Source organism: Ciconia boyciana, chromosome 7 (assembly GCF_034638445.1).
Source record: "Ciconia boyciana chromosome 7, ASM3463844v1, whole genome shotgun sequence".
NCBI classification, from domain to species: Eukaryota; Metazoa; Chordata; class Aves; order Ciconiiformes; family Ciconiidae; genus Ciconia; species Ciconia boyciana.
This window is the reverse complement of record NC_132940.1, coordinates 17,755,001-17,765,103: the sequence shown is the minus strand read 5'-3', so window position 1 is coordinate 17,765,103 and position 10,103 is coordinate 17,755,001.

Here is a 10,103-nt window from a genome sequence, read left to right as displayed (position 1 = left end):
ACCGTGGAACAAATAGCTTGCATTCTGGTCTTTTCTTTATTCACTACAAGTTTCTTTGCTTTTCTGTGGTTCTGTTAGTTGCTTGAGGGCCCAGGCTCATCCTTTTTCCAATCTCAGCTCAAGAATCCTGAATATGCCCAAGGGCCACGTGAGATAGCAGGCATCAGTGCTCCCCTGGGTGTGGCAGTGTGGCTCTCCTTGACCTATGCAGTAGCATGGGCCTCAGCTATCCATCACGAACTTGTCATCACTTCTTGCCTATCTTCAAATCTCTGCCGTCCCCTTAAGTCACATAAGCTGTGACTTATCAAAAATACCACCTCAGTGCATTCCAGATGTGTCTTCCTACTTATTCCCCATCAGATTTGACACTGGTATAGATGCATTACGAATTTGCCTGGCAAGGCTTAGATGGATGCAAAAACAAAGCAAAGCAAAACACAAACTGAAGAGTGAGTTTGCTCTCCAAACATCTCTAGTGCTAAGATAGAAGTGATAAATCATAAATATAAGCCAATATTATTTTCTCTTATCTGACACATGGAATTAAGACTGTTGCGCTCAAACACTTACAGCAAAATTGACAAACACTTCCTTTTAGGAATGCTGCATCAAAGCTATTAACTTTTATAGTCGGAGACCATTTAAAGCCAAGGCAAGGCATATGCATTAGCACACACTGCCACGCACCCGCACATGACATGTATGAACTGTGATACTCTATTTGCAAATCAAGAAAGAAATCCTGCTCCTTTTGACTACGCTTGTCCTGCCTCCAGCAGTGGTGCCAGCATTTGGACTTCAGTTAGCCAAGCCAAGTGGCCCCAGCTTGTCGCAGCCTTACCGTGGGCCTTAGCTCATTATTGGCTTGTCAACACTATACTTCATCAAGACCAATCTCGAGCCTGACAGCTAATCCCATACTTTGTATCTCACCATGACAGACTCCTTTTTGTATTTAGGTTAGAGTTATTCCCCTTTGCTAGGATAATTGATCTGGATCCACAGCCCTCCAATTGAGAGTCACAACATTTTTCCACAAAGGACCCAGTTTTGTTCTTTCACAAGGATTCAGTTTTCCTCAGCATCCCAAGTTGTTCTTGTAGGCAGCAGTCCAGAAATAGCAGGGCTCCTTTGCAGACCAGAGCAGGTAAATTTTTTTGTAGTGGGATGATAGAAGTAAGTGGTGGAGGGTATGCAAAGAGCAAAGGGAGCCATGAAACCACAAAGTCTCCCAGAGCATGGACAGTCTCACCCAAGCCATCTGGATCCCACTACATCACCCCTAGGGGAACGGCTCCCATGTGAGCCAGCCCCTTCAATGCTCAAGCTACTGCGGAAAGGGCAATAAATTAGTTCACTCCAAGTCAAACCCACTGCATAAATCAGGAAGTCAGTATTCAAACGGCAATTCAGACTTGAGATAATGTCCTAAGAAGATACATGTAGCCACTGATTTCCATGGGAATTTTGCCATAGCTTTCACCAGGACTGGGATTTCATCTCTGGGAGTTTTCCTTTTTCCACTTGATTAGCCGGCACCTGTCCTCTATTGAAAGACGGTCACAGTGCACCTGAAGAATTGCAGTAATAAGCCGGTCAAGGAGGCTTTGTGGGATGGACCCATGGAGACTGCAGTCATTTGACTGGATCAATAGGTGGGATTTCATCAGAGAGAGGGGATTCAAATGTCACTTTGAAAATTTCACTTCAGTGTGTTCATTTTCTGTTTCAGCTGTGTTGGGAATGGCCTGCAGATTTAAACTCTGACTCAGAGCAGGAGAAATGAGGATCCATTAATTCTTATGAAAAATATGCCATTCCAGGCCATAGCCCTAACATAAATGAATTTGGCATGTTTGGGAGTGGACCATCACTTCTGTGGTGAAATCAATGGATATAATTTAAGCTTTGGTCAGATGAGGCCGCAAGCTTGCAGACCATGCACCAAATGTTTATTAGTGTTTAGAAGGTCAGATAGGTACTGACTGCAGCCCTGTGCTTTCAAAGAGTTTAGTTGTCTTGATCTGAGGAAGCAATAGGCAATGTGCTTAAACATGTTTCAGGCTCTGGGATTTTCAAAAGCCCATGTGCTCCCAACTCCCAACGGCAACAAGGAGCCTGGAAGCTTTAAAAATCTGAAGTAGGCGCTGATCTGCATCCAGAGGTGCTCAAATATCTGTGGAAATCTGCCTCTAATTTATCCAACAGTCCTGTCTTTCCAGGTCACATTTGGAACCATGAGCACTTTACACAGCACTACTCTGCAAACTCTGCTCCTTTGCATAGCTGTGGGTAAAAAAGGAAGGAAAATGTATTATGGACCTCAACTGACAGGAAAATGCCATAAGCAGTCATGTCCTAGCCAGGATGTTAGAAGATGCCATTATATACCTCAGATGCAGAACCCAATCAAGCTGGGGTAATTACATTTTCTGATTTAAAGGTTTTGCAGATGTGAAGCTTCCCACCCTGCTTCCCAGACTCCGTGTCCCCCCTGTCGAGGATCTACACTGCTGCAGGTGAAGAAGCCCTGCTAGGCAACATGGCCCGCATGCATGGACTCAAAGGCTTTGACTGCTAGTGTTGGCACCCAGCTCACATCATTACACCCAGGAGGACCCAGATGCCGAACTAGGTGTCCATGCTCACATATGAGCCTTTGAAACAGGAAATGCAAGTGGGCCAGCTCCTGAATACTTTTGTAAATGTGCCAGCACATGACCTGTGTGGTCCCCTTGCAGTCCTACCCAGGCTAGATTTGAGAGGAGGCAGTGTTCTCACCCAAGAGGATGGACATTTGTGATCTAACCAATTATCTCCATATTATCCAGGAGGGTGCTCACAGCCAGACAGTGAAATGCTTCTAAAGAACAAATCCCCGAATGGCCTGTGCTGCATACATATGGTAATGCCTCTAACCCTGCACTCCTGTGAGCCTGGGGAGGAGAGGGGGCTTCGGAGCCATCAGCTTTGGGCATCAGGGATTTTGAAGTAATACTAGAAAAAGGTGGCTGATTCTCCACTCCGTTTTACCGGTTGTATGCCAGTGAAACGCTGTTGAAGTCAGTGGATTTGCACTGCCATAAAACCTGACACAACAGAGCAAGTATCTGGCTCGATATATTTAATGTCGATGAAGTTAATATGTTAATGTCAACAAAGTCCAGAGCAGCAACCAGGACTGACCCCAGCCTCTCTGATTTGCCTTAGTAGATCGCACCTTAACCCCATTATTTTCCTCAAGATTTTTTTACCTTGTAATCTTCCAGGGTATCATCAGAATATCATCAGAATAAAGTTCACCTCCCAAGTAACTCCTCAAACCCAAGCATATCCTTGTTTAAATATTGGGATTGGGACAAAGAATACCTTGCTTAAATGGTATCCTTTGAAATGGGGCACTGTGCATGAAGAGGCCTGCCAGGTTCCCATCAGAAGGGTTAGATGAAGACTGGGGGACTGGAAACACCAACTGCAGCCAATTTCTTTTTTTCTATTTGTTAATCCACTTTGTCCAAACAATATGAACATTTGGTGCATTTAGCTCTAAATATGTCAAATGCTCCTTTAGGAAAGAACTTCCAAAACCTAAAATCATCTCTTAAGATCAAATTAGTTGCCTGAGCTCAAAATTATTCTTCTCTACACAAATAAAGACACAGTTGCATACTTTGTCTGCACTGCAGGAATTGTCCTGGGATAGCACTGTGCTGTCTGTGGAGCCCTGCTAAAAAGCCTGGCTTTCTGATACCGAAAGAGCACTGCAAATATTAACTTATCATTGAGAGTGGGGAAAAAAAGCAAGAATCATTATCCCAGAAAGTAACAAATCTAAAAATAAATTGGCTTCATTTTCACCTATTGCAGACCAATAGGGGTAAAACAACTTTAATTAGTGTAACAGGACAATAGGAATGAAATTGGCTTGGTCACAAGACTTTTGCAGGATGACTCTGATGGTATTACTATCCAACTTCAAAGATTTGGAAAGATGTGGCTGCTAACACTGGAGAATAGAAACCTGTTTTTCATCAACTAGGCTGGCCTGACAAATTAAGTCTGTGGAGTCATTAGATTAAGATAAGAGCTTATCTCCTAGACTGACATTTATTCAGAGGTTTTTATGCTGCTCAGATAGTAATTAGTGCAGTTGAATTTTTAACACTGCTTTGTCCAGTCATTTGACAAATTTGAAATATATACAGTTTTGATTAAAAAATAACTAAAATCCAAGAATACAAAATTATTAGCTTAGAAGGGTTTTAATTTCTGGAAGAGTTGAGATGATGCTAAAAATCTTCAAGCAGGTCAGAAGTGCTTCTGCTGTTGACTCATTTCCATATGCAGATTGAGAGGCCCCTTAAACTAAATTTTTAGGCACTAAGCAGCAGATATCTGTAGCAAATCTGTAATTTCTTTCATGCCCATCCATTTTGTAATTCTGCTGCTTTACAGGGGCAGGAATACAGTGAAGACTGCACTCCTGCTCATTAACGCTTGTCTGCCTCCTTCAGCACTCAGGTTGGGATTTGGGGGGGGTAGTTTCAAAAGGATTCTTCTCTCATATGGCTGATATCATGGGATAAGGTTTATTTTTCCTGTCCTAATTTTCTTGTAATAACAGATGGATTGTTCCACAGTAAACCAATGCATTACTTTCGGACACATGTTTTAACATTGCTTTAGACTAACAAATCTCACTTTTTTTAAACAGCTCATTTTCAGTAACTGAAGATCAGAATTGGATTAATAATTAGTGTTTAAATGGATGAGTGTTTGTTTATGAACTTTGACAGGTTTGTTACAGCTACATCCTGTTATTGCTGTTACAGCATTTGTTTTGTCCGAAGTGCAGCCATCTCAGCATCTATGGTTGTTACCTTTAGAAATACACAGGCAAGGAGAGTTCATGGTAGTAAATTATGGTTCATTCAACTACTTTATTCCTATGATTACTAGCTTTCACAGGAAAAAAAAAAAGCACGGACTCTGGAAAGACCCAGACGATCTCAGACTGCCTCTTTGGAAAATAGACCATCCTTCTTTACATTTTACACCTTACTGCCAAGACTCCTGAAGTCCTGGACTCACAGGCCTAGGGCAGCTGGTTGCAGAGGGTGACCGGCGTTGCCACTTGCCTGCACTCCTGAGCTCGAAGTGGCAGTGGTAGAGTGGGACACGGACTCTCAGGCCAACTAGGACCAGGGTCTGCATGCTGGCTTTTCATGTCCACTTCTGTGGGTTTGGGTTTTCCTGGCATTTGTATGACCCCAAAGCATGAGAGGAGTTAAGCATCTTGTAAGCACAACAGCTCTTCTGTGGTGCTGTGGATGGGAAGGGAGGCACAAGGCAGGGAGTGATTTCAGAGTTTTGCATAGCCAGGAGTGAAACGCCGCTCCCCTCCACCTTCTGAGCCAGACCCATGACCTAGACCTGCCCCGACTCCTGTTTTGAAGCAGATGCTTTCAGCCCTCTGTGATGGTAAGACCCCTGATACTTCCCACTGGAGGTGTGAAGCCCTATATAGTAAATTTAAGCTCCATGGCAATCACTGCCACTGGGCACCCCACCATCCCTGGTCTGCAGGTGAGACCTCAGTTTGTGGTCATAGAGGTCAGAGTGCATAGAGTGCATAGAGGTGGAGATGGAGACAATACATGTGGCAATGCTCATAAAATGGCCTGGAAAGAAATTTGTGTCAAGCTGAACCACTTGCATCAATCCCTCAAAAGCTTCAAGTACTGTTTGGCAGACAAATTTTTTCCCTTCTAAATTCTAGCTGTGAATGCTGCCTTTGCTGTCAACCAAGTCAAAAATCCTACATAACTCTCAATGTATAACTCGCTTCCTGGGTGGTGTGGCCCAGCATAGAGAAGTGGAACCCATTCCTGGACCTTGGGTGGCCGCGAGGGGAAGACCCAATTTCTGATGTCTCTAGGGAGGAGCATGGCCTGAGCAGAGGGATCTGTGGCAGCAGCATCCCTGTTTTCCTGCGTTTGTTTACTTTCCTATGTTGTGCATTGCTACGTTGTACATTGCTACAGAAGCTGGATCTTGTCAGCACTACCCAGTCAAGCTTCAGTCTGTTAGGCTGTTAGATAAAAGGGGAAAAGTTGCCATCACCCACACACACAGAGGCAGACACGAAACCAAAGAAAGCCCACACCTTTGGGACAAAAAAACAGATAATATGAAACTATTAACAACTCCTTTTGATGGGCTGTGGAGATAACGGCATACAGGTGTCTTGATGTTGTCTGTCACAGCTGTCCATCAACAGCGCTGGCTCATGGGGCAGTTCCCTGGCCCCAGAGCCATTTCAGACACCTCCTAGCCTGCTGCCTATCCGTGGGGTTTTGTCTTACAGACTGCTGCCATCCTTCTGTATTTCCATGAGAGATACCATTGACCTGCACCTTCGCCTTGGGTCAACAACTTAAAGACAACTGCTGCTTGATGGTGCACGCAAAATGAATTATTGGTCTTGGTTCTGGCCTAAGTGACTGGAGACTGAGACCTTTGCTGGCCCCACATAGAAGGCCAAGGGCTGACAGAAGCACTAGCAAAAGAGAAGCCCCAACAGGTCAAGGGAAGGGGCACTGCAGACTAATAAACTCCGTTACTACGAGGAGAACTTTGTTCAACTTCTGATGCCAGAAAGGACAGCCTGGACTGGCAGGTAAATCTCCCTGAAGATAGTGGAAATAGAGGTTAGAGCACCATATTTATCTCAGGCTACTTAGTAAATAGTGAGATACTGCAAAAAGAGAATTGGAGATTTAGCAGCAGGAAGCTGTCATTGAACAGCAATAACAGTACAACCATGCTTTACTCTGCCTTCCATTTGCAGTGTCCCGCTCTCAGGTGGATGATTGCTCTTCAGCATTTGGCCAAGGTCAGACAGGTGAGAGAATTTTTTCTCAAGTTTCTAGTGTTCCTAAGCAATTTTTAAAATGAGAGAAAAGGGCAATAACTTTTTTTAAGTGGCAAATATGTTTTCAGTGTCACCAGAAAATGCTGCTGGTCAACTTAGACATTACTCTGATTTTGTTTTGATAGCTTTTGGCTTCTAAGTTTGGTACAAGAGGTACTCATGTCCCAGAAAAAAATATGCTTGCTCTTTTTAACTGGATTCCATAGACTGAAATTTATCTGTGGTAAATGTTTCACAGTACAGTAAATTATGCAGCAGGTTCCACACAAACATCCTTTACTCTCTGAAATGAAGGCGAGCACTCAGTAGACCAAGTACATGGTGTAGCCATCCAGCTGTTTGTGTTTCCCCCAGGCATTCAACACTTCTCACAAATAAGTACACTTTGCACTTCTGTAACACACATCCTGTGACCCCACAGGGCAACCCGCAAAGGTGGGGTAGATGCTTCTATTTCTATTTTATAGGTACTTAGCACTTCCGAAATGCAAGCTCAAGGCAGGTTGTGTTGAACATCTAGGCTTGCAGAAGTCTTTCTGGAAAGCTGATGGAAATTATTTGCTCAAATAGTAGTAGTAAGTCAAGTGGTCAGTGGTCAGTGTGACTGTTGGAAGGTGGGTTCCCTCGCACCGTGTGGAAGTCCCTCTCCAATAGCCCAAGCTTCTCCCCATTTTGTTTTTCTGTTGTACAGTATTCATTAAACCCTTTGCCGTGACATGCCATTGCCAGTATGCCAAATCCTGAGCAAATCACATCCTCTGTTCTTCAGTAGCAGATTTGTGAGATAATCTATTATAGATTAATCATTTCAGTCTTATGGTGCAATGTCAAAAATAAATTGGGGTTATGAAGCTGGAGGGGAGCCACTTGGGGGATGGTATGTTCTCATTGACGCTCCTTATTTGACTTTGAAAACAGTGTCACGATGAGTTTTTCGAAGCTGATTGATTGTTACCCCGTGGAATCCAAATCACAAGGTAGAAATGCTGTGGACTAAGTTTTCATCTCCACAAATACCAGCTCAGTGTTGAACTGTAGATAATTTTCAGGCTATTTCCCACCCTCTCCTCACAACATGAAATGTATCTGGGCTGATCCATTACATCTCTTTAGCATAATAGATGGCAGAAGAATAAATAGAATAAAATAAAAGCCAATCCCTTTTAAGGACTGAATATCTGCTGGAGATGGAGGTATCCAACCCAGGAAAATAATAGAGGCCAGGAATACAGCCAAATATACTGTATGAAAATATTCATTTACATAATTTTAAATATTCTCTAACATTTTATAAGCTCCCAAATGTCAGGCAGTGAGTAATTTGCCTACTACTGTAGTCCTTGTTACACTCCCAACTGAATCACAGCACGTCCTTGGTGTCTCTAAGCCAGAGCAGGCGTTAATGCAGAGGGAGAGGCTATTCTCCCCCTTAGCTCCCTGGTCTCTTCTGCAAGACCGGAAGATCCACAGTCCTCTCTGAATTGGGTATGAACTGAGAAATGCGACATTTAGTTCAACCTGTGCTGCCATGTACCATCCACCTAGACAGCAAGGCTTTATCCTGCCATCAGTTCTGGAATGCAAACCTACAGTGACTTCATGACATGCTTTACCTTCCAAAGGACGGTAGAACATCACAGGGAATACAAGGAATGGAAAAGCACTATTTTCGTTTCAGTTTCTTTTGCTTGGGTGCAAAGTAAATCAAACCAGGCTCCATGCTGAGTGATATATCATATAAACCTTCGATGTGATATGTATCCAACGATTTGTTTTTCACTCAGTAGCTTTTCACAATCCATAAGTCAGATGGAACGTAGAGAGATTTCCTAGTTTGAAATGCAAAGCGTTTTTTTAAGATATGCTGGGGCTTTTTTCCATACCAAGAACAGTTGCTGAAGAATACAGCTGCAAATATGTGCCAGAGCATATTCACTAATGATTTACTCGAAAGATATGATGGTAACTAGAGTTCCTTACAGAGTTCTTCTTAGCAATTAATGCATTAGAAGTGTGCGTTCAAGCAACATTAAGACTGTAGAAATAAAATAACCAACAGAAGAAAATGACTAGCATAGTGCAATTCTGAACTGGTTTGAACTGATCCATCTTCCACTTGTGACCTATCGTTTGTATGCAATGGGTAAGTATGTGTCATATGCAGCATCATGCGCTAAAAAAGCTTGATGCATGAGGTGTGTGACCCTAGTTAGAGAAATACATAGCCAGATAAATGGATAGCATGTCAAAAAGAAAATATGCCTTTAAAATAACATTAGAACATTGATATGATCGACAGATCATAACGGTATGTTACTTAAAAAGGGATGGGCAGAAAGCCTTAAAATGCTTGCTACTTGACCCTGAGAAGGAATTTTCTCTCCTTGCTTTCCCAATGGAGGCGGTCCTATCCCACCAGCTCTGTTTGCTCAGCCGCTCAAAGGCCGATTCCTGCGGAGCTGTGAACACTCATTTCCCTTGGGAACAAGGATAAGAACCGAGTTTATCCTCAGTACCAATCTGGCATGGGTCAAAGGATGAGCTGAAGGACCAGTCTGGCACCCAAACTTGTGTCACTGGATGTCAACATAATGAATGCCACTAGGGCCAGCCCAGGGAAAATCAGAAGTCAGAATTAATGTATCCTGGGGACTCATTGTGAATTGATATTTAGGGACTCAACATGCTGCCCTGGGGACCTCTTTCCATGTCTTATACACCAGAAAACCCACACTGTGTTTATGTGCATGGACTATCAGGGGTTTTTGAGCACTTGGGGGCCTCACCATCTTTTATCATGCATCCCATTTTAAGTAATTTACAGTTGTACCTACTGAGTATAGCTTGCATGTAAGATATAAGTGGTGGCGGAAGTCTGATTCATTGGCACTTAGCCCAGGTGTAAATACCACATGTGTTGGGAAGCAGCAGATCAAGTCAGTGGTGAGATGTGCTGTTTTCCCAAGATGTGAACCTGGGTTGATCAGCCAGCTGAAATCACCTCATATCACTCCAGCTTTTAATTCACTAACCTGAAAGGTTTCCAAGCAGCTTGTCCTTACATGGTAGCTCTGCCTGTTCACTAATGGCCCAGTCCTGCACAAACCAGCTGATGGGCTATCTAAAGGTACCATGCCTCCTAAAACTGTGTCCCAGATCAGTCACA